The following is a 25,798-nucleotide window of genomic DNA, read 5'->3' on the forward strand; positions in this document are numbered from 1 at the left end:
TACGAGGGAAAGGTGACAAATACCCACCTACGCAATGTACTGAAAAGTGCCGCTTAAGTTCACGGAAATCTTGTTTGTTTCCAAAGGTAATTTTAGATGTTCTGAGAATGTTGATTGGAACAGATTTCCCCACTGCAAGAAACGTAAATGGATTTGAAGAAATGTAACCCAGCCAGCCGTGGGTTGCTGCTGTGTATCCCATGGTATGATTATTATTATTATTTAAACAAAACACACACAAAAAAGCCACCTTCTCTGGCATTGCAAACACATCTACATCTTGATAATGGAAAGGCACTTTCTTGGCAAAAAGACATACCCATTAAAGCCAATGTCACAGGAAGAAACATTTTGTTTTTATGTGCTGGTTGGAGTAATCCCTGAACTGTGCCAAGCCACAGTTGTGTGCCGTGAGAAATGAATTAATTAAATAATTGCAGGTTTCTGTGAGGTTGAAGTGCTATCTTAGTAAGGGCTGCAGGGAAGGCGGGTTAAACCTACCTTCCCCACAGACGATCGTCTCCCCTTCCCTAGGTGGGCGAATTGCCTGCCCAGACAAACAGTGGCCAGCAGTTCCGAGGGTTGGGGTGCCAGGACGTCCTGTCAAGCGGTACTCTGCCCCCTGGAGCTCCGATAATGAACTGCGTACGTGTGCGGTGCATTATGGGAATCTCCCCTCCCGCAGTGTGCCAGCCGCAGATGACACACGAGCCAAAAAAGCGCTTGCTCCCTTAACCTCAATGAGGTCATTCACACAATCAAAAACTGAGGCTATTCACACAATTGTAGAAAATCGGGCTAGCCTTTGCTAGCCCGATTTTCTACAGTTGTGAGAACCACCAGGCTCAGCTGCTAGCCCGGTGGTTCTTGAGTGGGTAACCCACTAAAGTAGACCACCATTAACCGGGTTTGCGGAGTGAGTGCGCCACAAACCCAGTTTTTGGGATCGTGAGTGACCACAGTGAGGCTCCGCATCGCGGCTACTCACGAGCCCTGGCGGGAGGCTGAAAAACAGCCTCCCAGCTCGGAGGTCTCCCCAGTATGCCCTGCACGCTCCCGCAGGGCATACTGGTGCTTCCAGGGGCTGTGCGGCCCCTGAACTCCCCAGCCCCCGCCGGCTCCGTGATGGAGCCGGCAGTCATGTGGGCGGCCGATCCGGCCACCCAGGGCTCCCGCCCTGCTCGTCTGCGGGGAGAGCGGGCTTAGCCCTCTCTCCCCACTTCGCTTGCCAAACCGGGTCTCACTGACCATGAGACCCGGCTCTCTGTGTTCTACCCAGGTTTGGGAGCTGTGTATGCTCCCAGTTTAGAGTTGTGTGGATATAGATTGAGGGAAAGTCTTGGATATAAGTGTGGATTTTAAACAGTGGGATATAGAACACTGAAGTTGACGTATATACATCGGAACGTCTGTTCTTTGTTGCAATTCCCTCTTTCTATATTTTAATTTACGCGATAAAATACAATAAAACAAAATAAAAGGTCTGGAGAGAAGTATTGTAGCACATCCATCATGGGTATTGCATCGCCATTATATCAACTATCTACTTTTAGCTACTTCATTTTACATCTTTATCCGTTTCTTTATTTTACCTTATACGTATTTTATATATTCTATTTTCTTATCTTTTAAAATATAGATCCTTATAATTATGGCTTTGATCTTAATGATTTTACAGTTTTTCTTTTCTCTATTTTAAGGTGCAGTAGTTTTAAAAATAAAGAGTGCTGTCAAGTCAATTTTGACTCCTGGCGCCCACAGAGCCCGGTGGTTTTCATTGGTATGGTCCTCTCAAACAGTATGAGACGATGCCTTTCAGCATTTTCCTACATTGCTGCTGCCCGATATAGTTTTATAGTATTACAAAACAGTATAATAGTATCAATTTAACAATCTCATAGTATTATAGTTTTATGGTATCATTATCAGCTTTTGTCATGAGCTATGCCCTACTGTTTTGTCTTATGCTGGTCTTGGACTGTAATAAATATTTGATTTGATTTGACAATTGTGCGGAAACACAGTAGGAGGAAAACCTGGGTAACAGTGACTGTGTGGAAGCAAGGTAGGAGGAAAAGCTTCCACACAACAAAAATTGGAGGCACACACAGCTCCCAATTCTGGGCAGAACACAGTTTTTGATTGTGTGAATGACCTCTGTGTGTCTAGTATAGGGGTGGACAAACCTGGCCTTCCAGCTCTTGCTGAACTACAACTCCTATCATTCCCTGCCACAATTTGTTGTGGTTGGGAATGATGGGAGTTGTAGTTACACAACAGCTGGAGGGCCACGTTTGTCCACCCCTGGTCTAGTGGCTTCAAAAGGGACTTAGACAAATTTACTGAGGAGAGGTTGATCAACAACGGTTCGTAGCAATAATGAAATGGAGCCTCCATGTTAAGAGGCAGTATACCTCTGAACACCAGATGAGGGAGTCCAAACAATGGCACGGGGCTGTTCCTTCATGTCCTGCTTGCTTGTGAACTTCCCAGGGGCATCTGGTTGGCCACTGGGAAGCAGGCGGCTGCCCTAGATCAGGGGTAGGCAAACATGGTGGCTCTCCAGCTGTTGTTGAACTAGAACTCCCATCATCCTCAGCTACAATAAATGGTGGCTGGGGATGATGGGAGATGTAGTTCAACAATTGCTGGAGAGGCAAGGTTGCCGATCCTTGGACTCGATGCACCTTTGGTCTGATCCAGCAGGGCTCTTCTGTACTTCCTAGGCTCTCTGCATGAAGCACAAATCTGCGTTTCCTTCCTTTTAGTCATGAAGCAGGTCTAGAACAGCGACTCATGCAGAGACATACAAGGGTGAGCTCTCCTAAGCGTGGAGGATTTTTACGACTACGACTACAACTATTTATATGCTGCTTTCCAACAAAAGTGTTCAAAGAGGCTTACAGAGAAAAGTAAATAATAAGTAAATAAGATGCCACCCTGGTCCCCAAAGGGCTCATAGTCTAAAAGGAAATATAAAGGAAACACCAGCAGCAGCCACTGGAGGGATGCTGTGCTGGGGATGGATAGGGTCAGTTGCTCTCCTTCTGCTAAATAGAAGACAATCACCACTTTAAAAGGTGCCTCTTTGCTCAGTTAGCAGGAGTCATCTTTTCCTCTTGCCCAAAGGCAAACCATTTCAGGTGTCAGTGAAGGATACATACAGAATTTAGTTTGTGGTGAGGGAGGACCCCCTGCTAATTGAGCAAAGAGGCATCTTTTAAAGTGGTGATTCTCTTATGTTTTGCAGGGGGAGAGCAACTGGCCCTATCCATCCCCAGCACAGCATCCGCCCAGTGGCTGTTGCTGGTGTCCATATCTATCTATCTATCTATCTATCTATCTATCTATCTATCTATCTATCTATCTATCATGTGTGTGTGAGTGTGCACACAGACACTTTTATGTTTCTTTTTAGATTGTGGCCCATTTGGGAGAGGGAACCATCGTAAACTGTTCTCAAAATTTTGCTGAAAAGCGGCATATAAATATTTGTAGTCAGAGTTGGAATTGTTGGGACCAAACTAGCCGTCTAAACAAAGCACAAGGCTGTAACTAGTTCAGGGGCTCTCGAATGTGGGGCCCCAGACTACAACTCCCATCACCCACAGCCACTGTCATTCTGGATGATGGGAGTTGTAATGCAACAGCATCTGGGGATCCAAGTTTGAGAACCACCTGGACTGGACTGGAGTCCTTTGGATGTTTGCTGTATGTATCAGTTTGCAAAGCCTTTAAATTAAGTCATCCTGTTAACATTGCATGAAATCTCTTACACTCGAGCTGCCAGTTCCAATCATCTTTCGGTATCTATCTGTGTTTGGGTTTTGTTTCTTCCTTTGCAAGAGGGACTCTTGTGGTTCCTTGTTGGTTTTTTAAAATTCATCTGTTTGTTTCAGGAACCGCATTTGTTGATCTGAAAAACCTGCTGCTGTTGGAAGGAAAGGAGGGCGTGGGGGAGCCAGCCGAGTTGAATATCTGCTTGTTATATGGAGCTGAAGCCTGGTACCCCACGCCAAAGATTTTTAGTTGGCACCTTTCTGGAAAAAACAAAACTGTTAATATCCGACAGTTTGCTCACAAAGTGTCTGTACCCTAGGAGAACCGCAAACTGTTACCATATGTATGGCGGTTGTCAAAAAAAAAAACCCTGCCAAAATGCTGCAATCACTGAGAACACAATATATGTTATCCACCAAATCTCCCAGCTTATCTCCTCTATATATTTTACAGTTTCACACTGTAGGGGTATTCGCACACACACAGCGTAACCCAGGCTAGGGCAGCCCAGCTTAGGCAAGGCTGCGCATGTGAAGTGCTGGGATCAAGCCCGATCCCTGCTCCAAGCTCAAGTTTTTAACCCGGCGCTTAGCCAAGGTTAAGCGAACCTATGGTTCATGTAACCTCGGCTGGCGATCGTCTGTCAGAGAGCAGGGGTGGTGGAGCAGCCACGCCTATGCCCTGGGGCACCCTGGGATATGAGGGGTTCTCCCACTCCCAGCATATGCCTCCACCACACCACCATTTGTGTGGGTCTGTGGTACGACGAGGGGATGATGGCAGCTGCTCACCTTTTGGGGAAGGCAGACAAGCTCCCGTGTGCAACTTCACTGTCTCCATCTTACTCATTTGCCCAGGATAGACTATCTTTGCACTTCAAAGAGCATCATGCACACCCAGAGCCATTGCATGCAGGGGTGCCTCCAAATATTGCGCCTGAGGTGAGACACCAAATGCTGTCTCTCCCCACAATGCTGGGGGGGAGGGCAGCTCTTCTGGGCCAAAGTCCAGGGCTGCCACACCCCCTGGGGCCCCCCCCAATCCTCTTTAGTCTGTCCTGGGTGGTGTAGTCACTCACTGTGCTGTGCTGCTGGCCCATGCTACAGCAGACGGGGTGCTTTCCAAATTAACCCTGACCACAGTGTCACTGTGGATCTGCAAAGTGTGCTCCCGTATTGCTTGTGTATCGACATTTCAGTCCCTGTGCTGTCAGCAAGGTGCCATTCACATTTCCGATGCCTTCTTTCGTGTTCCATTGCTGCGTTACTGTCCTACAAGGTTGTAAAAAGAAAGCTGTATTTTTCCATTTTAGGGAGTTTCAGGCAAACTAGAAAAGACTGCTCCCCTGCTGGTGGTTTTGTGCAAAACCCTTTAATTACGTTGTTGTAGCCTGCAATCTGGAAAGCGCCCAGGCAGCTATGCTTTAAAGACAAGGGGAAGTGGGGAAAGAAATATGTGGGGTGAGTATATGTTAAATTACATAGGAACATAGGAAGCTGCCATATACTGAGTCAGACCATTGGTCCATCTAGCTCAGTATTGTCTACACAGACTGGCAGTGGCTTCTCCAAGGTTGCAGGCAGGAATCTCTCTCAGCTCTATCTTGGAGATGCCATGGAGGGAACTTGGAACCTAGATGCTCTTCCCAGAGCGGCCCCATCCCCCAAGGGGAATATCTTGCAGTGCTCACACATCAAGTCTCCCATTCATTTGCAACCAGGGCAGGCCCTGCTTAGCTAAGGGGACAAGTCAAGCTTGCTACCACAAGACCAGCTCTCCTGACTTCAGTTCCTGACTTCAGTGGGATTTAAGCAACCAAACCATTTTCAGCCTTGAATTCACCTCCCGGCCTTGTGAACCTCAGCAGCACCCTGCACTTCAGATTAGAACTTGCTTCCCATTCATGAATAGCGGTAGCCAAAAGATCAATATGCATTTATTTGATCGATATTACCGCCTACATTGTCAGTGCTTCTTCATGTTCTTTTTGAAGTGGAAAAGAGCTTGGCTATCCCTTCACGGCCCAGCTGTGGAACCACATTCATTTCCTGGGTGGGAAGAGATCAGGAGAATATGAATGCTTATCAAGCAGCCCGTCCACATTTTTGGGAGAAAGGGATGAAGGATTTGTCATTTAGCCATCAGAACCAGCTGGGGACTGTGTTTGAGACTGCATCATAAAAAGGAGATTTCAATTTTCTGGATAATTTTCAATGAAGTTTTTTTTTTTTTAAATGAGTTATAAAATTATTGGCTAATGGCTATATGGTGAGTACATGTGCTTCAACTGCCTTTATTTACCAGGAACATTTCTTAATTTTTTCCCCTGGTCCCTTGGCCAAGTAAAACACTTGTTTCTACTTTGTTTTTCTGGGAAATGTTTGGATTGCTTGTTTAAAATTTTGTTATTAAGGACACAGATGCACTGGAGCTCATCGGGTTTTGGCACTTCTACCTGGTATCAAGGTAGTGTAGTGGTTGGTGTGTTTGCCTACTGTGGTAAAGATCTGGGTTCATATCCTCACTTAGTCACAGAGCTCCATGGGTGATGTTGGGCTAGTTACCATATTTCTGTTTAACCTACTTTGCAGGGCTGTTATGGGGATAAAATGGGGGGTGGGAAGCAAACCAGATACATCTCCTGGAGCTTCCTAGAGTAAGGGTGGGATAAAAAGTATAGTTTGTTCCAAAATATTTATTTAGGGAAAAGACCACCTATTGGCAATGATACAAAATTCTGGGGTCTTCAAGGTACACACAGGTCTCTATGTGACCCAGGTATTGGAGATTAGAGGGTAGTACCAGGTGGCATGGCCACACCTGGACCTGCCCTTGAGCCATGTGGCTGATCCCCCATGAGCAGTAACCAATGGGGGTTCTGCTGCCAGCTGGGGTGGGGACAGTCTGGAGTGTTGGACCACTCTGGCATTTGGGGGTGGGGTTTCAGACCCACCAGTGAGCAAATGTGGGGGCCTCTTGTGAGGGGAGGGGCTCTCATGAGAGAGGAGCTCCTTCCCCCGCAGCAGTGCCCAGATTGCCAGATTGTATGGGTCCAATCTCTAGGTTGTTCTCATGACCAGCCCTACCTGGGCAGGGCAGTGCTAACTCGGGTAGGGCTGGTCATGAGAACCACTGGGATCAGGACTGATCCTGGCACTTCTCCGGGTAGCCCAGGATTCGTACCTGGGCTAAAAGTGAGATAGAAGGACACAAGTTCGCTCTCCTACCTTACTGCCCGGTCATGTTGAATCTTGGACTGCTAGCATACTGAGCTTCCATAGAGCTGGGTGGAAAGAACTTCTGGCAGCGTGGAACTCCCCCAATGCATCATGCTCCTTGGACGGTGCATTATGGGATACCGGAGGACTTCCTCCTCTGGATCCCAGCTCTGCTGATTGCCGCCACGCCGGTCATCTGGGTGTGAGATCAGAAGAGCCAGGAGGAGCCGCCAGTCATTTGGGAAGAGGCAGGTAGGAGCCTGCCTAATCCCCGCCTCCCCCCAGCCTACCAGTTTGATTGTGTGGATGAACTTTCTGTCTGACATCTCACCGCCCCCAGATTCACAGCTTGCTTGCAGGGAAAGGTGAACTTGGGTGCCTGCTAGATTTGTTACATCAAGGTGTCTGGGTTGAGACACATTTTCCAGGCTGCTGTTTGATTGTCTGGGGACCAAGTTGAATTCCTAGAGAGAATTCCTGGACACAACCTTCAAAAGGAGGGGGGAGCGGGGGGTGTACAAATGTTAAGCCCTTCCTTTTTTGACTGGGATCAAAAGAGTGCTCAGCAGTGAAGCTTGGTGGCTGTTTTGTGCATTTCCCCCTATAGTGTTGTTTGCACAGGAGAGGATTAGGAGCATTTCGCCTCAACAAACACAGTCAAATATGCAAAATAAACATAACGACAGGAACACAAGTACAGGTAAAAAATGAAAAGAAACCTGCGTTCAGTGTTTACTTTGTTCAATTACAGTCTATAAAATGACTGTTCTTTAAATAGAGATGGGCTCAGAATATTTTTATTTCTTCCTTCTAATCTTGCTGTCCCCTGTTGCTGCCTTCTGCTAACTGAGCAAAGAGACACCTTTTTAAATGGCGATTCTCTTAAATTTAGCAGGGGGAGAATAACTGGCCCTATCTAGACCCAGCACAGCATCTCTCAAGTGGCTGATGCTGGTATCTGCCTTATGTTTCTTTTAGATTGTGTGAGCCCTTTGGGGACAGGGGCCATTTTATTTGTGTATTTTTCTTTGTAAACTGCTTTGTGAACTTTGGTTGAAGAGCAGTATATAAATATTCATCATAGTAGTTAAATTCAGAGGCTCACAACCGCTCGCCCTTACTCTAGAGAAGATGATGGTTTACATTTTATATTCCATCCTTCCTCCAAGGAGCCCAGAGCTGTGTACTACAGACTTAAGTTTCTCCTCAGAACAACCCTGTGAAGTAGTTTAGGCTGAGAGAGAAGGGACTGGCCCAGAGTCACCCAGCAAGTATCATGGCTGAATGGGGATTTGAACTCGGGTCTCCCCGGTCCTAGTCCAGCACTCTAACCACTGATGATCCAGAAAGGAGGAGAAGCAATTGACTGAGCTATATAGAGGGGGCCAACCTTTCCAGCTGGCAGGATTCGTGCCAAAGAAAAAGTAAGAATAAGTAAGAAAAAGTAAGAATAACATTGCTACCATATAGTTAACAATGCCTAGAGAGAAGCGCCAGAAGAATGGATACAATTCATTAAAGCAATCTTCCTGCTCAAAGCCCATTTCACATCCAGGACGGCACTTCCCCTACATCCTGGATAGGATGTCAGATTCCTGGGCTGTCCAGGCCAATCCTGGACATGTAGCAACCCTACCTGGGAATGATCACCTGCTCAAATCTGACCCTGGTGCAAGCTGTGTTCTTGGAGCATTTAAGGAAGGTTCTTCTAAAGGAAGATTCTCAAGCACGGCTTAAGAAATAACAAGAATTTTACAAACCCTGAACATACAGTATAAGGCAGCTTTAAAAGGAAGCCTCCAGTCATCAATCGGAGAAAGGGGACAAGAATGAGAAGTATTGGGCCCGTGCCACACACAGAGGCTTCAAGGGGAGAATTGTTCTGCCAAGTCAAAGAATTAAAGCTTTGCCGTAGATGGGAAAGTTTTTGGCAGATGAGAATTTCAAATACTTTCCAGATTCTCTCCTTATTGCAGATAGTCTAGGATTGGAGGTCAGAGGCTGAGGCGGTGGGGGAGAAGAAAGGGGTTACTTTAATATAAATGCAAAGGATTCTGCATCGTATATGCTAGAGGTGAGTGGACTTGTTTCGCTTCTGTAATGAAATATAAATATAAATTAAATATAAATATAAAATTAAATGCATAAAATATTTAAACATAAATATTGCATGTAAAATAAATCCATATTACAGTCACTTACTGGAGCCAATTGAAAGGTCCCCCTGATTTTAACAAAGTTGGATACCAACCAACATTTAAAGCTTTTTTTTTTTTAAAGCAATCTACAAAACAGCAGAAACTTTTTCAATTTTGCAGCGTGAAGAACTGCTGAGGTTTTTTTGTCTGGAGCTGAGATCAGCTTGCATACAATCTCAGAATTAAATTGCTTGTGTTCACATACGTGCCTCCTTCCACTCTTTCCCTGTCAAAAACATGGTGGGGAAATGCAGGAACCCTTTCAATCCCATTAATTTCACTAGGAAGAGAAGAAAGAACATTTTAAACACAATATTAACTGTATCTACTATTGGCTGCTTGACTTTGGCAGAATGGCACCCAGTAACTTCAGCAGAGCTTGCCCAGTTATATGAGACATATTCTAAAATGCAGGCCAAGATTCGGGCAAAGTTAGACATTTTGAAATCCCACTGACTTCACACAATCACCACCAAATTGTAAGTCGGGAACTAGTGGTTCCCAGCAAGTGTGCACTCCTGGTTGGCATGTGAGAACTGGTTTTGTGCTAGCAAGCAGGGCCGGATTAAGCTAGTGCGGGGCCTGTAGCATATGTTATGAAGGGGCCCCAAATTTTAAAAATGCACATAAATATAGAAACATAAATTATTTACTTGCATAGTAAAGTAATTCAATTTGTTTCATTTGCTGTACAGCCAGATAATACAACAAATGTCTGACACTTCAGTAATACTATTACTTACATGCAGGCATCAATTTCAAATGTCAAAAATAAAAAAACCCTACAATTTAAACGTTAAATTTTCTAGATTTAGCATGAGCGAAGCAGTGGAGGGTAGACACTTCTCTCAGAGAAGCACCCACACCACCACGGAGCAGCTATTGGGCAACTTAAGTTTCTTTCCGTGTTTATATGAGCCCCTGGTGGCGCAGTGGTAAAACTGCCGCCCTGTAACCAGAAGGTTACAAGTTCAATCCTGACCAGGGGCTCAAGGTTGACTCAGCCTTCCATCCTTCCGAGGTCGGTAAAATGAGTACCCAGAATGTTGGGGGCAATATGCTAAAAATCATTGTAAACCGCTTAGAGAGCTCTGGCTATAGAGTGGTATATAAATGTAAGTGCTATTGCTATTGCAATTGCTATAAGAATGATGAATACATTTGGGAGAGAGAGATGGGGAAAAGACTAGCCACCAACCACCCATGCCCCCACTCAACCAACAAACTTTGCAAAACATGCATCCTCCCCCTTTTGTGTTCAACCTGCAGTACGGAGACAGTCATGGCAGGAGCTGGAGGGCTGAGAGCCTGAGCCCACTTCTCATTCAGCACACTCTTTCCCCAGCCCCCCTCCACACAAATACCTGACCCGCCCAACGCAGCCCCGGTTCTTTGGATTCAACAGCGGCGGCGTGGTGGATAGTGGGTTCAGCAACAGCACATCCTGCGGGAATGGCGGTGGTGGGGTACACACACACGTGAGCATAAAGCATGGTGCTGGTCACTGGTGGTCACAGGTGTTGCGCGTGAGAAAGCGAGAGAAGCGGAAGCACGCACACCCACGGAGCAGCTATGAGTGTGATCACAAGTAAGCGTGCGGTGCGTGCGTAGCTGAATATAGGGGGGAGGAGCGATTGTGCCAGTGCCGTGTGCAGGCGGTGTCTCAGGCATGAGGACGGAGGGAGCGCGCGTGCCAGGGCTGCCTGCACCTATCAGCCCCAGCCCCTAGAAGCACATGGGTGAAGAGGGAAGGCAAGGCAGGCAGCCAGCTAATAGAATCACTCGGCCATCTCGGGAGGGACTGGAGACGAGACAGGAGATGAGAATGGGGGCGGGGGGCAGCGGTAGCACAGCAGCAACCAGGCAATGAGGCGAGTCAGCATGCTGCCAGCACCAAACACAGAGGGACAGACCGACGTTCAAGCTAGGCATGTGTGAGTGTGTCGCAGGCAAGCATGACTGAGGAGGGGAGGGAGCACGTGCGCGCCGGGAAGGCTGCCTGCACACAGCCCCAGCAGCCCTGAGAAGTGAGTGACACGTGTGCAAACAAGGAGGCTCAGGCAGCCCATTAGAATCAGAGATCAGATGGTGGAGGACGCTCGAGGCCAACTCAGGAGGGACTCTCCTCACTGCCTGCTGCTGTGCTGCTGCCGATTCTCATCTCCGGTCCCGACAGGAGAAGAGAATGGGCAGCAGCAGGCAATGAGGAGAGTCAGCACGAAAAGTCGAGCACTAATAGAGAACGGAAAGAAGGGGCAGGCAGACAATGAGAAGTTCAAGCCAGGCGTGCGGGGCCCTTGAAAACGCGGGGGCCGTAGCAAATGCTACATTTGCTACTACGTTAATCCGGCCCTGCTAGCAAGCATGAATTGTCCCCTTTGCTAAGCAGGGTCCATGGGTTGTATTGGAATGGGAGACAATGAGGTCCTGAAGTCCTTGCCTTCAGTTTCATGGGATGACCCCTGGTTCTAGTGTTGTGTGTGTGAGAGAGAAAAAGACTGAATCCAGCCATCCATAGGCAGTTTGGATCAGATTTTACTGCATCTCATATGATCTCCTGGGACCCCTGCCAAAATAAGTTCGATTTGTATTGGACTGTAAAAACCCATGAGTTCTAAAGGACTGGTGCTAAAAATGTGAGTGACTACCATCTTGTCTCAATAAAAGGTACCCACCATCAGGATCTCCTCAAACACCCTTGTGAACTCTAAAATTGATTTGCATAGCTCTGTAAATGCAAACACTGTTTGTTTGTTTAGTACACTTATATACACTTATATACTTCCCATTATTAAATCTCAAGGTGGTTTACAAAGAGATATATAACCGATTAAAGCCAATTAATAACAATTAAAACAAATATATATTTAGGGGGGATACACACAGGGATGGACACACACACAAGCAGCATGGTGATCTCATAATCCCTCCTATATCTCGCCCTGAGACCTTGGTTTGGGGTGGTATATAAATACATAAAATAAAATAAAATAAAATAAAAATTATGGTGGTACCTGGACCTTTCTACTGCCCAGAGGAGCCCTGCCTGTGAAACAAGATTTTAACGAACTGCACATTTCTAGGACAACAGATTCAACCTTCAGCCTAGAGAGACAAGAAAAATAGATTCAGGAGAAGCTGGTTGTTTTTCTGGTTTGCTCCTTGCATTGAGAAGAAACTCAGTTGTCATTTGCCTCACATGGTTTTGCTAGTATCTGAGCAGGATCGATGACCTGTGACTTTAAAAATAATGCCGCACCATGGGATCTCTTTTGCATAAGCACACAACAAGTTATAATTGCGGGAAGTTGGGCAGAACGGAGCAGCACAGAAGGTCTTGTGTAGATGTTCTTTGTGAACTCCCCTATGACTGAGGGAGCTTTTTGTACTGAATCCCAGCCGTAAAGAAGAGCATCAGTGCTAACAAAATAAGCCGATTTTAAGAATGTGGAAAATGCATTTGGTGAATCACTGTAGGATTATTCGCAGTGTAATCAAGCAGGCAAGGGAACTAATTGGTTCAAGAGCTGTGCTGTAACGAGGGTGGTGTAGGCCTAAGGAGATGTGACTGGAATGCCGGATGGGTTTTATTTGTTCAGAAAGCAATTGTGGACTGATTTGTATCAGGGCTGCAGTGTGTGCAGGGGTTACCCCTTTGCCCCAACACCGATTCCCTAATTTAAATTGCCCTCACACTAGCTGCTATTAGCTGAGGAGGTAAGAACCTAGGGCACATTTTTGTGCCTGTAAATGTTCCCCTCTATGGATCATAGCAGTTTAGGAGAACAGTTTGGATCAGAGCTGCAATGTGTGTGCGTGTGCGCAGGGGGAGGGTTAGAACAGGGGTAGGCAACCTTGCTGAACTACAATTCCCATGATTCTCAACCACAATGAGGGGGTTATGGGAGTTGTAGGTCAGCAGCTGCTGGAGAACCAAGGTTGCCTACCCCTGGTTAGAACTTCTCCTCCCCCCACCATGGCCTCAGTTTAAATTAGGCCCCACACCAGAGCTGCTTTTGATATGATAGATGCTCTTCCTCCTCCTCTTCCTCCTCCACCACCACCACCACCACCACAATACTTTCATGTTGCTTATGTGAGCCCTGATTGGTTGGGATTCTTTCAAGAGTCTAATTAATTGTTATTGTTTAAATGAAGCAGAAGCTGCAAGTAAGGAAAAAGCTGGAAAAGGGGGGAAAGATACAGGCATGAATGAGCGGCAAACAAGAGTAAGTGGATAAAGAGGGTTGTGAAAACCCACCCCCTCTCAAATTCCTCCCTTTTGTCTCAAACGTGTTCATGGGTGGACATCTGGCATTGCCCTAGGTCCAACAGATTCTATACTCATACGGCCTTATCCAAGCACAAAGTCAAGGGAGTTGCATTGGAAGCAGTCTGAGCATAAAACCCAACTGATGCTGTTGCTAATCCTCAAGCAAAAGGAAAAGGTTAATCCATTCTTAACATATCAGAATAGCTCCAAGTCAGAAGTGCTCTCTACCCCAGCACTCTTCTTAGCAATAGATAGCACACATCTCTTTCCCAACTGCTTTCATAAATGTCAGGAGATGTGCTTCCCCTGGTAGCAGAGGACTTCTCTTCCCACTCACACCATTGTTAACTATGCTGTGCCTATGAGCACTTGGAGGGGAAAGAGAGAACAAGCTCTCAGTGCAAGTAGCACCTGTGCTCATCTGGAGTGATCCTGCCTGGCTGGAAACAGAATGTAGCGATGGAACATCGGAAGCTGCCTTGTACCCAGCCAGGCTCTTGGTCTGTCTAGCTCAATACTATTTACACTCTCTGACAAAGGCTCATCAAGGTTCTAGACAGGAGTCTTTCTAGACCTGCCTGGAGATGCCTGGGATGGAACCTTGGGACCTTCTGCATATAAAGCAGATGCTCAACCACTGAGCGAAGGTTCCATCCTTCCATGAGATTTTGCTGGCATGTTTGAGTCCTAATGACAAGGAATGGATTCACAACCTGTAAGAAATGGCCATACATAGATCTTAACATCACGACATCCTCATCTGAAGTCCTCCTGGTGTCTCCACCTTCAGAGGTGAAATGGGTGGTAACTGGAGAAAGGGCCTCCTTGGTGATGGCACCCTTTTGGTGCAATACCCTGCCCAAAGAAGGCCGCCAGGTTCTTTCACTGTTACATTTTGGGTGCAGGTGAAGTTCTTCTTATTTGTTCATGCCATCCAGTGAATAGTGGGCTTGTTTATATTCTGCATCTCCTGCCCTAGCTGTTGTTTTATCTCCTATATTTTATCCCTTATCATTTTATCTATTCCCAAACTGACTCTTCAAAATCTGTTTTTGTTTTTGCTTATACTGTTTTAACTTGTGTCATTTGATCATTTAATAGTGTGATTTTTCTTGTGAGTTGATTTGAAAGCTATGCTACTATAAAGTGAATTACACATTTTGGGAACGAATGGTTGGGTGGCTGGATGGGAGTGGGGCCATAGCTCAATAAGCTCCTATTTGCATGTAGAAGATCTCAGATTCAACCCCTGACACCTTCAGGCAGCCCTGAGAAAAGCCCCTGCCAGAAACCCTGGAAAGCCTCTATCAGTCAGTGTAGTCCAGAGCTGCACAATTTCAGCCCTCCAAGTGCTGTTGGACTACAATTCTCATCAGGAAGTTATTAGGGAGAGGGCCTTATCAGTGGTGGCACCACATTTATGGAATAGCCTCCCCAGTAAGGCTCACTTGGCATTGTCACTTTGTTCTTTTAGATGCCCAGTGAAGACTTTTCTTTTCCCTCAGGTCTTTCAAAATAGGTTTTTAAAAAAGTTTTACAAATGCCTTTGTACTGCATATTGTATTTTCTATTCTTTTGTGATTTGGGGGGGTCTTGTTTTATGTGTTGTAATTGTATGTTTAAATTCTATTGTTGTTTTATAGCGAGCCACTCAGAGAACAACTTATTATGGGATGGCAAAAAAATAAAAGTGTCTGTTGCTGTTCTTGTTGTTATTTCTGACTATTGGCCACTGTGGCTGGGATGATGGGAGTTGTAGTCCAACAACAGTGGGAAGCTGAAGATATGCGGCCCTGGTGCAGACAGAGCTGAGCTAGATGGACAGACAGTGCAACTCAGTCAAAGGTAGCATCATACAGTCATAGCTGGATATAGCTAGTGATATATCCAGCATAGCACCTGGTGCAAGACAGGTTTGAGATAGAGAGAGAGAGAGAGAACAAGATTTATGTGGAGCCTGTGCTTGTTGTGTGTGGAAGAGACTGGATCATGCCCAAGATCAACAGTTATCCATATTTTGAATCCATGCAAATACCCGCTCTGTGCTTTGTAACCAAATGTGGAATAGAATGCAGACAAACAAAATAGAATTTGGAATAAAATGTGGGAAGCACCATCTAGTCTGGCATGGAGCCACTCTGTGAAGAGCATCTGAGATTCCAAGTTCCCTCCCTGGCAGCATCTCCAAGACAGGGCTGAGAGAGATTCCTGCCTGCAACCTTAGAGAAGCCGCTGCCAGTCTGTGTAGACAATACTGAGCTAGATAGACCAATGGTCTGACTCAGTATATGGCAGCTTCCTATGTTCCTATGTTTGTAATCGTTTAGGCAGTTGGCAAAATCAATGTGCAATAAACTGCTGGCTTTGCTATGTCTTTCCATCCCCGTCTCACAAATCCTGGATCTTTGCAGTGACAGGCATTTTGGCAGAAGAAAAGCCACTGTAATTGGTAAGAGCGGAGAGCTCAGAAATTAATGCTGGTCTCCTGAGAGCATTGCTTAGGAGAGAGAGGGAAGATTGACTGCTGTATCTGCAATTGTTTATGCAGAGTGGGCAGAAGCCAGTTCTAGGGGTTTACAAACACAAATAGGACTCAATCTTGCAAGCAGAATGAAATCAAAAGTAGGGACCAGCAATGCCACCAGCAGGTCCTAGGGTTTTTGGTGTCCAGGAGAAGTTTGATTTTGCTGCCCCCAGCCCCACCCTACAAGATGTGTAGACCCCCAGCTTTAACTTGAGCTGGGCGGGCTGTGTTGGAAATAGAGTTCCAGTGACATTGACCTTTTGCACTAACTATCCTAATGACCATGAGGGGCACTGGGAGTAGAGATAGTTAGTGAGGGTCTCCTTACCTGTCCCTGCTTGCCTCTCCTCTATGACCCCTTCTTTGACTCCTCAGGTACTTCCTTTCCTGCTCTTCCTTTCCTCCTAGAGAGAAGATGGAAACATCTCTCTCTCTCCCTTCCTATTCATTATGTAGCTATTAGACAGGATTAGGTCTTTCCTATCCTTATGTATTTCACCAATAAACTAGTTAAGTAATTTAGACTCTCGATGCATGTTCCTTAAATAGCTGCAACAACTAAATTCCACACATGGTAACTGAAGTAGATGTTTTCCCAGCACTCTGCTAAAATTACTCTGCACTTTCCCCAAAGGGAAAGATAATTATAATAAACCCCAACAGGCTACTCACTCGCGAGGTCAAATGAGCAGAAATGACCAGCGAATGACTAGCCTGCACTAGTTTGGAGATACAGTGGGAGAGAACTCCCAGTCTATTATGGGGGCAAAACTCTTAAGACTCCAGAGATGGAAAAATGCATCTGTTGCTGTGGAAATCCAGTCTGAGACCATTTCCTTTTGGACATGAATGCGGAGGCAGGCAATTCATATTCAAGAGATAATTTATTGGGGGCTGAGGTGCAATGAGCAAAGAATGTGCAGGCCCTTTGAGGAGCAGGTGCAGTATTACATACTACATTCTTAGACCACTGTGGAGTACTTCAGGGATGCAATAACATGACACAGAGAGGGGGGAGAGAGAGGGGGAGAGGGACACACACACACGATGCTATATTCTGGCACTGTTTATACATACACACACACCCCCAAGAATAGGTGCCCAAGGAGGTTTTAGCCTCCTATTCCAGGCATATGGATATGGAACAAAATATTTAATAGGCCTGTGCAAGTCAGACGAATCGGAAGCCCATGTTGAAATTTCTGTCCCCCACCATGAGAAAGCAGCTGGTCATGGGGCAATTGCCGCAGGTAGTATAATGGTGAAGATCCTTCAAACGCTGAACCAGCACTGGTGCAGGGAAAGCTGGGTGGCCGAGGAGAATCTTAGGCGTGTCCAGGTGTGTGGGTGGGGTGGGGAGTGAAGCAGGGGAGGCTGGGGAAGAGTGCGGGGTAGCCGGGAAACTGTTGTTCCTGCCAGGTAGAGTTGCCATGCCCCCCGGAATTCTGGGTTTCATCTGGATTTTAAGCATTTCACCCAGATTATTTAGCCCACTCAGATTCACTCGGATTTCAGCTTTCATTTAAAAGAAGAAGAAGAAAGCGAAGCTCTAGCCCTTGTAGAAGTGGCGTCATGGAGCAAAGTGTGCAGCCACCATCCTGCTCTAAAATTATTTTCGAGCCAGTTTACATAATATGCAAATTAGGCACCCGGATTTGGAAAGCCGGAATATGGCAACCCTACTGCCAGAGGATGGTTCTTCCCTCCTCTGGGAGAAGCTCTGGGAGGAATTACAGGCCCCAGGCACCCCTGCGCTGCTGCTTCCCAGATGCTCCAAGCTTGTGCCCAGCCTCGCCTGCCTCCCTGCCTCCTGGATGCTCTCAAGATTCTCTGCAACCACCCAGCTTTCTCCATGCCAGTGCTGGGTCAACATTTAAAGAACCTCCACCTCACCACCATGCTTGCTGGGGCTATTGCCCCATGACCAGCTGCCTCCTCGTGGTGGTGGGGAGCCAGGAATTCAGACATGAGCTTCCGATTCTTCCGACTTGCGCAGCCCTATTAAATATTTGGTTCCATTTCCCTATGCCTGGAACTGGAGGTTGGAACTGATATACAGCAAATGTAACAACACTCGTAGCAAAATTTTAACAAGGCATTCCCAAAAAGCAAAAACAGGAGCAGCAATTTTTTTTTTTAATCACCCCAGTAAACAGGGACAGTGAATACAGCTAGGGCTGCTCAACTTTGGCCCTTCTGCAGATGTTGGCCTACAGTACCCATAATCCCTGGTTATGGGCCACTGTGGCTGAGGCTTATGGGAGTTGTAGTCCAAAAACAGCTGGGGGGACTCAGCTGAGCAGGCCTAGAGAGCTTTCAGCAATGTGAACATATGAAGCTGGTTTCTACCAAGGCAGATAACTGATCAGTTTAGGCCAGTGTTGTTTACTCTGGCAGCATCTCCCTAGTAAAAGTACTTTCCCATCATCTGCTATCTGATCTCCCCACCCTCTTACTGTAAGTGCCAGCTGGGATGGTCAGTACCATTTTGGAGGAAGATTAGTCACTGCGATGTTTGACAAGCTCTGCATCCCTAGAGATGGAAAATAAGTGATAGCTGCTGGAGGTAGCATTCCAGCGCATCGACCTTTTGCACCAACTATCCTAATGACCACTGGGGGCATTGGGAGCAGAGGTAGCTAGTGAGGGTCTCCTTACCTGTCCCTGCTTTCCTCTGCTCTATGACCCCTGCTTTGACTCCTCAGGTAATTCCTGTAGTGAGTCCATCCTCTTCCTTTCCACTTAGAGAGAACGTAAGAACATGAGAACAGCCCTGCTGGATCAGGCCCAAGGCCCATCTAGTCCAGCATCCTGTTTCACACAGTGGCCCACCAGGTGCCTCTGGGAAGTCCACAAGCAGGAGTTAAGGGCATGCCCTCTTTCCTGTTGTTACTCCTCTGCAACTGGTACTCATAGGCATCCTGCCTTTGAGGCTGGAGGTGGCCTATAGTCCTCCGACTAGTAGCCCTTGATAGATCTCTCCTCCATGAAGTTATCCAAACCCCTCTTAAAGCCATCCAGGTTGTTGGCTGTCACCACATCTTGTGGCAGAAAATTCCACAAGTTTATTATGCGTTGTGTGAAAAAGTACCTCCATTTGCTGGTCCTAAATTTCCTGGCAATCCATTTCATGGTTCTAGTGTTATGTGTATGAGAGAAGAATTCCTCTCGATCCACTTTCTCCACACCATGCATGATTTTATAGACCTCTATCATCATGTCTCCCCACATTCATCTTTTTTCTAAACTAAATAGCCCTAGGTGGTAGCCTTGTCTCATAAGAAAGGTGCTCTAGGTCCCTGATCATCTTGGTTGCTCTTGGTTGAGAAGATGGAAACATCTCTCTCCCTCCCTAACTATTCATTGTGTAGCCTATAGATAGGATAGGTTTTTCCTATCCCAAATGTGTTTCAGCAATAAATCAATTTAAGGAGAAACTTAAGTATGTAGTGCATCACTCTGGGCTCCTTGGAGGAAGAACGGGATATAAAATGTAAAAAATAAAATAAATAAAAATAAAATAAATTTAGCTTAGACTCTACAGTGATCGCCATGCGTGTTACTTTAAATAGCTGCAACAACTAAACTCTGCACTCTGTAACTGGAGTGGTAGCTTCCTTGGTGCTTTGCTAAATAATCACAAAACCCCAACAATAGCACTGCAGTATGTTCAGCTTTTAAAGGGTTATCACGTTTTTATTGTCCTGACCATCAAGCCTGCAGTGGCCAAACTTGCAATGGTGTTTTAAAAGCTTTTAAAACTTTTAAGAACACAAAAACTGCTATGAAATTTTATTGATGCCCTAGGAATTGACATGAAAATTGGCAGGAATGTCCTCCAAAGAATACTCCAGGGAGAGAGTAAAACAATTTGTTCCTTGTGCAACCCAACCTTAACCCTAACCCTAACCCTAAAACCTAAACCAAACCCTTTCTTCTGGGCAAAAATGACTGTAATTTTATCCTAATCATTTGCGGGCGGGGATAAAGAAGGGGAGATAGCACAGAGAAAGCTCTAAGTGCAAAAACACAACAACCTATTTCCCATCTCTAGGGGGATAGACGTTTTCCAAAAACCATGATGAACATTCATCCCGAGATGGTAAAGGTAACATGTGCCATTGAGTCGGTGTCGACACCTGGCGACCACAGAGTGGTTGTCTTTGGTAGAATACAGGAGGGGTTTACCATTGCCTCTTCTTGCGCAGTTTGAGATGATGCTTTTCAGCATCTTCCTATATCGCTGCTGCCTAATATATTGGTGTTTCCCATAGTCTGGGAAACATAACAGCAGGGATTCAAAACGGCAAAGCTTGTGAAAGACTCATGAACCTGGGACCTTCTGCATGCAAAGAAGCTGCACTTCCCCTCCACCCAAATGTTAGATGGGGAAGTTTTGCACTGTAGTCCTTGATATGAAATTACAGTAGATACAACCCAAGCGGGTCTCTATTTTGATTTGTATACAGTATGTGTACAGGGTATTCTTCTGTGTCTCAGAAGAATACTCAAGATTAAATTGACCAGCAGAACAACAAACGAAGAAGTACTTTGGAAAGCAAAAATGCACAAACAAATAATACAGACAATCAAGAGACGCAAACAGGAGTAATGTGGATATATTGAAGCTATTCTCACGATCACTGGAAAGCGGGCTAAGGGAAATTAGCCCGCTTTCCAGGAACCGTGGGAACTGCCGGGCTCGCAGGTGGGAACGGTGCCCCCAAGGCGGCTAGGCTGCCTAATTACCCCTCCGCTTAGGCGAAGTTAACGGAGCGAGCGCTCTGTTAACCTCATCTTTTGCTTGTGTGTTGCCATGGTGCGCAGTGACACATGAGTAGACCCCTGACCGGGAGGTTGCAAGCAGCCTCCCGGGCTCGGGGGTCTCTCCAGGATGTCCCTCGCACTCGCGCGGGGCATCCTGGATCTTCTGGGGACCGTGCAGCCCCCAATCCCTACAGCCCTCGCCAGTTCCGTGACAGAGCCGGCAGTCATGTGGGCAGCCGATCTGGCTGCCCAGGGCTACCTGTTGATCGTCTGTGGGGAAAGCAGGCTAAGCCCGCTCTCCCAGCAGAATCCCCTCCGGAGCTTCACACCGGTCGTGTGAAGCACCTCAATATCACAGCTAACGCTAGAAGGAAAGCTAGCAGGAGAAAGATCAAGAGGAAGGAGGAGGAAAGGATGGATGGATGACCTGAAAGAATGGCTAGAAATGGACACAGAAGATATCATCCACAACTCTAGGGTCCACGATTTATGGATTTTGCTGGCCTCCAACCTCCCAATCGGAGAAGGCCCGTGAAGAGAGAGAGGGTATGAATTTTATACATGCCCAAGTTACTTAAGAAGCTGCTTTATACCAGTTCATAGCATGGGTCCATCTAGCTCAGTATTGTCTCCTCTGACTGGCAATGGCTCCCCAGGGTTTCAGATGGATATTTCCCAGCCCTGCTCAGAGATGCTGTCAGGGACTGAGGCTGGGACCTTCTGCACCCAGACTAGATGCTCTTCCACTGAGCCAGCCACAATCCTTCCTCAGTAAGCTTTATGATTCAGCTGGAATCCGGATGCATCTCTCTCAGCCTGAATGCTATCTGCTGGTTTAAAAATACTGGTAAATAAATACTAATGCTGTTAGATGACAGAATGTACTAGAACATATATTTGGCCTGGTCTCCCAGACAGACACACTTTTCTTATGAAACATTATCGTACATTCATAAGAGACAAGGAGGCAGGAAAAGAAGTGTCTTTTGTAAAGGATACGTGATGAATTTGAGCAGAGAGGCACGGGTTTGAGGCAGAGGGTGTGTTATGCCGAGTTGCAAAGGGCCACATGCCTTTGTCAGTGGAGTGACAAGGGGAATGTAATGGATATAGAAGTTCAGTGCTGAGAATGTTAAGCTATTACAAACATAGCTGACTTTAAAGCCATTTATTTGGCCAAGTTTTTTAAAGTAAAGTAAAGTTGTGCAGTCACCTTCCTTAAGTGGTGCAGCAGGGAAATGCTTGACTAACAAGCAGAAGGTTGCTGGTTCAAATCCTCACTGGTACCTATATCAGGCAGGAACAATATAGGAAGATGCTGAAAGGCATCATCTCATACTGCGTGGGAGGAGGCAATGGTAAACCCCTCCTGTATTCTACCAAAGACAACCACAGGGTTGCCATTAGGTGGTTCAAGTTTTTTTAAAAATAAGCATTAATCACTAGAGTCAGGGCCGGCCTGTCCACTAGGTGGACCTAGGCAGTTGCGTAGGACAACAGTTCACCCTTCCACTTCAGTCCTGATAAAAATTACCACTCCGCCCCCCACCCTCCGAAGTTGCTATCAGCCCTGGAATGGAAGCTGCCACTACAGTACTTTGGCAGACAGCTTAGGAATTGCTGACTGAGAAGAACAAATTATTTTTTACTCTAATCACCTGCTAGATTCAAAGCCAATTATTTGTGCAAATAATGATACCACCCCCCCCCCCATGCAATACTCTCAGTATCCACTGCTTGGACTGCCTCTTTCCCTTTGCATCTTCTCATCTGCTATAACTGTTATGTGGTTCTTTTGGTAACCCTTGAAAATGACCTTGGAATCACAGCGAGTCACGCTGAACGAATTTTTGCATTCAGATGCTGGAAATGTTCTGGATGTTCAATGATCCTTCAACAGATTAGGACAGGCGGTTCAAGGGAAATGTTTTGAGGTCTTCTAGGATTTGTATGCACAAACTCCTCTAACTGAGTTTGAAGTTTCTCAAACGTTGCTACAAAGAACCTTCCTAAAATCCAGAAAAAACCTTGCTCAGCCTCCACAGAAGCAAATAATAAGGCCTGGCAAGGCAAGACAGCAAGGGCCCAGTTCAGATGATTCCCACCCTGGCCCTCTTGAATGTGTAGGGCAGGAGAGTGGGTGCATCTCCGCCTACTTGGCATACCATCATCTGACTGCCCAAGGGAGGGTTAGTTTGGCCAGAACTGCTCTTTGACACACGCTTTGAATACTACATTGACATACCTGCCAACATATCCCTATTTTCTCATTCACCTGAATGGGAAAATAGGGACATGTTGGGAGGTATGCATTAATATAGGAATTAAATTGTGTGTTGAGGGGCACTTGGGACAAACTGCCCCTGCTGTGCAATTAGGTGGTAGCAGGACAGCATACCAAGGGGGAGAAGTGCTGCACCCACACTTCTCCAATACGAATACAACAGATATGACAAACTAGCTTAACCCATGCAGTCCAGGGGTTGTGCGAATGGCTGTATGTGCATGCATTCATTTAAAAAGCAAACCTGGTACAGCTCCCTTCAAATGCCTGATAGAGACAGGAAGAGTACATGAGTTGAACTTAATGTTTACGTGCGTACAGATCTGCATGTGTGTGTACACAGACTGTGCTTGTGTTGAATATAATGTGTGCATTGTGCTTCATTTGAGCTCCAATACTGGAAGTGATGTTAGCTGAGTGAAAAGCATGTAAGGTGATAATTGAGATAAGCTGCGGGTGATGGTGGTGTGTGGGCAGGTAAGGTTCAGTGCCCTTCACCTGCATCCCTCTTTTGCTGTTAGAATTAGACCCTCAGCCTCCTCTTTTTACATGGCTGGGCCAGTTCTGTTTGTTTTTTTTAAAATGTAACTGCTGCTGTTGTGCCCAGTTTGGCCCTTGGCCAAGGCCTCATTAATGGATTTGTAAAGAGCCACTAGCCTGATAGCCTGTGACAAGTAAGAGACGCCTCCAAATGACTGGGCTGTTTTTGTTTTGTTTTCCTCTTTCAGGCTGTATACGGACCATAAATGACTAAAGATGCACAAACTCCCCGTGGTCTGTCTCGGATATGCTTGGAAATGAGTAAAGCTATTCCATCCCTACACATCAGGATTCATGCAAATCTGAATTTGGACCGAGCCCAACTCCCACCCTCTGAGTCTCCAGCTCCTTCCTTCTCCCCCCACAAACCACCCTCCCATCCACTGATCCTTCAAAGCCTCTTTCTCCATCCCTGCCACTCCACCTGCCTGGGGGCTGCTGCTGCTGCTGCTGCTCTAGTGGTAAGGGAGGTAGGTAGGTTGCTCAGTTGGTTGGTTGGTCTCCCCTCTCTGTTACCTACTAAGCAGCATGCTGGGCACAAGTAGTCCCTGAGAAATGGAGCAGGAAGGGTATGCTTCTGTATCTCAGATTAAAATCTGAGCCAGAGAAGAATTAGAGGGCTGTAATACTCACCTTGAATGTGAGGTGCTCTTATATCCCCAGAAGCCCTTTCGGAATTATGCTTTATGTTTGATCTAGCACCAGTCCTGAGTCACTGATCCTCCTACATGCAAATGTGAGGTGAGCTTTACAAGCCTCTGAGATGAAGATTTCTGAACCCCAAAATGCAAGTATTGGCAGCTGAGCTGCCGTGCAGGCTGTTCTGAGCCACAGCCTCTCTCCCTTTACTAGCAGAAAGGCTACTACAAATACTTATGTGCTCATACATTTTGTAGAGTTGTTTACAAACCTATTTCTGTGCAGACTAGATCAGCAACCAGCAGTACTTGGGTCAAATTCCCTCCCTCCAAGTGACCCTTACTTGCCAAGCCAGATATGAGAGAGCTGGGTAGAACAAACAGCCACTGTACACATGCACCCTGCAGTGCTGTTTGAACAATTTAAAACAGTAACCCACCTCCTATACAATAATAACATCAAATTTCTGCTAATGATCATGGTTATTTCTTCCTTGTGTTCATCCTGAATGTGGCATTTGCCAGCTATGCTCTGAGTAAAGCTTGGCTCTACAGAGAACAGTGTTGCCTGTTGAGGTGAATGATGGTGGAATGAGATGTTCTGCTCTCCTTTGTTGTGAATCCCAGAGTATCTCTGCTCCTAGTGCAGACGTGTTGATCTCAGTTCATTTCTGGCATATGATGACATTCACGGCCATTGGGGACTCTTGCCATCTCAGTTTTGTTTCCACCCACACATGTTTGCAGAGCAGTTCCTATGGTGACACATCTTGCATATCTGTTCCCTTTGATCTATGCTGTGCACGTTTTGGAGCTAATGATTATTGTAAGCAGGATTATTGTAACATCCGGGGACCCACAGTAGAAAACCTCTTCCCTAAAGTAGGTAAACTTTAAATGGTAAACTTTAATATAATGCTGAGAATGATGCTAAAGCATGAACTATGCCAGAGGCCATAGAAAAAGCATCTCATATGTTCAAATATGTATCCCAGTAATGTAAAACAAACATATAGGACAAATGCCTTGGCTCCTATTTTGTTATTACATGTCCTCTTTGTGTATGTCCTGCCTGTTCTTGCTTAGAAATTGGCATTTCCAGCCATGTGATGTGTGTGTACCACTTATATGGATTAGGTTTTTATACCCTCCACCCTCTATGCCTGGATTTTCTGTGTATTGCAAATAGAACCTCTGCTGCTATCTAAATATTCCTTACCAGATGGTGAAACTTTGTACTCAAGAGGGTGAAACCCACTTTCTTCTGCAATAACTGTTGATTTAGCACTGGTGTTGAATTAGGACTGAATATGGCTGTAGATTGAGGCCCCCGATCCGGGATCCCCGGATGTGGTTGGACTGCATATGACAGAGGTGCTCTTACCCCCGGACTTCATGGCCAAAGTTCAGGGCCTCTACACCCCCGGGGCAGGAAAGCTGGTCTTGTGTTAGCAAGTATGACTTGTCCCCTTAGCTAGGGTTTAGCTAAGCTTTAGCTTAGCAGGGTCTGCCCTGGTTACAAATGAATGGGAGACTTGATGTATAAGCACTGTAAAATATTCCCATCAGGGGATGG

General features: G+C 46.1%; 1 long non-coding RNA gene across 1 annotated transcript in view; it reads left to right on the top strand.

Moving 5' to 3' along the window:
* Window positions 1-4,140, top strand: part of LOC128328293 (uncharacterized) — a 32,326-nt gene extending 28,186 nt beyond the window's left edge. Inside the window, exons 3-4 of the long non-coding RNA XR_008309122.1 lie at window positions 87-203; window positions 3,900-4,140. This is a non-coding gene — a long non-coding RNA (uncharacterized LOC128328293). The remainder of the gene's footprint in view (window positions 1-86; window positions 204-3,899) is intronic.
* The last annotated feature ends 21,658 nt before the right edge of the window (window positions 4,141-25,798 follow it).

This window comes from Hemicordylus capensis, chromosome 5 (genome assembly GCF_027244095.1).
Source record: "Hemicordylus capensis ecotype Gifberg chromosome 5, rHemCap1.1.pri, whole genome shotgun sequence".
Taxonomy (NCBI): Eukaryota; Metazoa; Chordata; class Lepidosauria; order Squamata; family Cordylidae; genus Hemicordylus; species Hemicordylus capensis.